General features: G+C 38.0%; 1 non-coding gene across 1 annotated transcript; it reads right to left on the minus strand.

Annotated features, from left to right (window-relative positions):
• Nucleotides 1-2441: 2441 nt before the first annotated feature.
• Nucleotides 2442-2548, minus strand: LOC125492983 (small nucleolar RNA R71). Its single transcript, XR_007269368.2, has one exon. It is a non-coding gene; the product is annotated as a small nucleolar RNA R71 (small nucleolar RNA).
• Nucleotides 2549-3073: the final 525 nt, after the last annotated feature.

Here is a 3073-nt window from a genome sequence, read left to right on the forward strand (position 1 = left end):
TCAATGTAAGGATAAGGTCTTGCATGCAATCTACTACGCTAGCAAGACATTGGACGAGGCTCAAGTCAACTATGCTACTACAGATAGGAGCTTTTGGCTATTGTCTATGCTTTAGAGAAGTTCAGATCTTATCTGATTGGCTCTAAGTTATTATCTACACTGATCATGCTGCTTTGAAGTACCTTCTCTCTAAGAAGGAAGCTAAGCCTAGGCTCATTCGATGGATTCTCTTGCTCCAAGAGTTCGACATAGAAATTCGTGATACGAAGGGCGCAGAGAACGTAGTTGCAGAGCACCTATCAAGGATCAGGCATGAAGATGGTATGAACTTGATGAGTCATATTAATATAGGCATTTCATGATGCATTTAGGTTGCATTTTAGGATCATTTAGTTGCATATTAGTCCATAATTGCATATAGTTACTTAAGTTGAGAAGATATTACTCTTTTGTGTGTTTTCGGTGTTTTTGATAGTTTTCAGGTATTGAGAACACAATTGGAGTATTATTGGACAAGCTTAAGCATGAGAAGCATCTAGGAAGGAGCTAAGTCAAATGAGAAGTCCAAAGGGCATCTTCAAGTCGGATTGCAACTCAAACATAGCGGAAACGTATTAAAAGAAGTATGGAAATTGAGTCATGTGCACTCTTTTGATCATAACTTATTATCCAGAGATCGGAATTCAGTGATTCCAGTGGGGTTGGAAACTAGACTTGAAGAGCTTTCCAACGGTATATTACACGCCCCGATACGACTTCTAGTTTGGGAGATATGGTCTTTGCAAGTTGACGCTGTTTTGCAGCCGAAAACCGCGGCCGCGGATTATTCCGGGTTTCCTAGTCGAATAAGGCTTTATCTTTTGACGAATTGACTCTATTTTTCTAGTTGTTTTAGGAAATAGAAAGGTATAAAGACTCAAGGGAATATTATTATTTCCTATCTTATTTTCTATCTTGTTTTTCCATCATTAATTCATTAAAGATTAGAACTCTTTTTTCTCTCAATTATTGAAGAACCCTAGTTTTGCTTTTTCCCAATTACATTGAATTTTCAATAGAAGCTTTGATTTTTGCAAGATTGGTTCTACAATTGGTATTATTCTCTTCTCTTCTTATTCCTATTCAATCCTTTATTATTAATTCATGTTTGCTTATTTAATTATGAATATGTTTTCCCAATTATGATTGAGTAGTCTATTTCTAGGGTTTAGGGGATCCATGATCAATTAGGAAGGGATGTTTAATTAAAGTATTGATTTTTATTGATGCATGTTGATTCCTATTGAATGTTTTTATATCTATTCAATCCAATTTGGCCAGATTTGATTGTTATAGTGTTGCAATATTAGGTTATGCGCCGAGAGGTATAAACTTGATATTAAGGCTAGTTTCAATAGGTAGAATTGGTGTTAATAAATTGCGAGAGCCTGTTAATATCGTTCTATGCTTGATTTAGACTTGAGAGAGCGAATCAATCTGTTTAACTGCATTATTAATTGTTGATTTTAGTGTTTCATCCCGAAATATTGATCATTGGTGAACCTATGCCCTAGACTTTTTATTATTGATAATTCTTGATAAGTTATAGTTTAGTTTAGTATAATTACTCACAAACACTCGTTCCTATACTCTAGATTTGACTGACAATTAGGAAAAGAACACTGTTTCTCTGTGGATTCGACCCTACTTCCCTGACTACTATTTGTTAGAGGACTTAGGATTACTTTTGATAAGGTGATACGACTTTAGCCTGTCAAAATTTGGCGCCGTTGCCGGGGAAACGGTTTTGTTCCATTTTCTTTAATTGTTTTAGAGTCTAGATTATATACTCTCGTCTCAGAGAACACTTGTTCTTTGGGACAAAATCTCTTAATTGTTTGTTCTTTAGTTCTTCTATGCGCAGGAGTTTGAGTTCAGATTGCCTACAATTTGATCCTGAAATCGAAAGATCCTTTCATAGACAGAAGAACTTTTCCAGACAGTTGCGAGATAATCCAAGGGAAGATAATCCTTTGGATTCTGACTCTGATTCTACCAGCATTGTCTCTTTGCTCCACCAGAATCAGAGATGGCTCGGAGGCTTACTGATTTTCCCAACCCTCTTTGGCTGAACTTCCCAGAAGCAATCAAATGCCTGAAATCGAAGCTGTAAATTTCGAGATCAAACCTGCATTGCTAAACATGATCGAAAGAAAACAATTTGGTGGTGGACCTAATGAAGACCCAATCTTCATTATCAAGATTTCTGCCAATATTGCTCTACCATTAAGCAGCAGGGAGTGACACAAGATCAGATTCGGGAGATTCTTTTCCCATTTTCACTTCGAGACAAGGCAAAGATGTGGTACAATGGGATTAATCGAGCCACTCTTGGGATCACTGATTGGAATACCTTGGCTCTAGCTTTCTACAGAAAGTACTACCCTCCAGAGAAGACTGCTAGGTTGCGTAGTCAGATTACAAACTTCACCCAAGGGACTGATGAGTCTTTACATGAGGCATGGGAAAGATTTAAAGATCTTCAGAGAGAATGTCCCCATCATGGTCTACAAAAATGGTTCCTAGTTCAAGGATTCTACAATGGTTTGGGGAACAACTCGAGACTTATCCTTGACTCTGCAGCAAATGGGAGATTCATGAAACTGAAATTGATGCTGCCATGATTTGATCGAGGTGGCTATCCACAACTCTCAATATGGTAATCCTCGAGGACTAGCTAACAAGGGTGGAAAGCATGAGATAGATTCTATATCCATTAGCTGCACAGATGAATGCAATCAGCAATAACTTGACAATATGCAACTCTCCTCTCCTGCAAGTGTTGCTGCTTTGGGTACTACATCCGTGATTTGTGTGATAATTGTGGACATTGGACATTGGGCACAAGAGTGTCGGAGTTCCTCGAACAAGTTAATGCTTTTCAAACATATCAGCCGAACAACCCATACTCCAACACATACAATCCAGGTTGAGAAATCATCCTAACTTGTCTTACAAGAGCACTAATGTCCTAATCCTCCTACCACAACCACAAGCACAACAATTGAACCAGAGGTACTACCAACCACCTTCC

The sequence above is a fragment of the Beta vulgaris genome, chromosome 8 (assembly GCF_026745355.1).
Source record: "Beta vulgaris subsp. vulgaris cultivar EL10 chromosome 8, EL10.2, whole genome shotgun sequence".
Lineage (NCBI taxonomy): Eukaryota > Viridiplantae > Streptophyta > Magnoliopsida > Caryophyllales > Amaranthaceae > Beta > Beta vulgaris.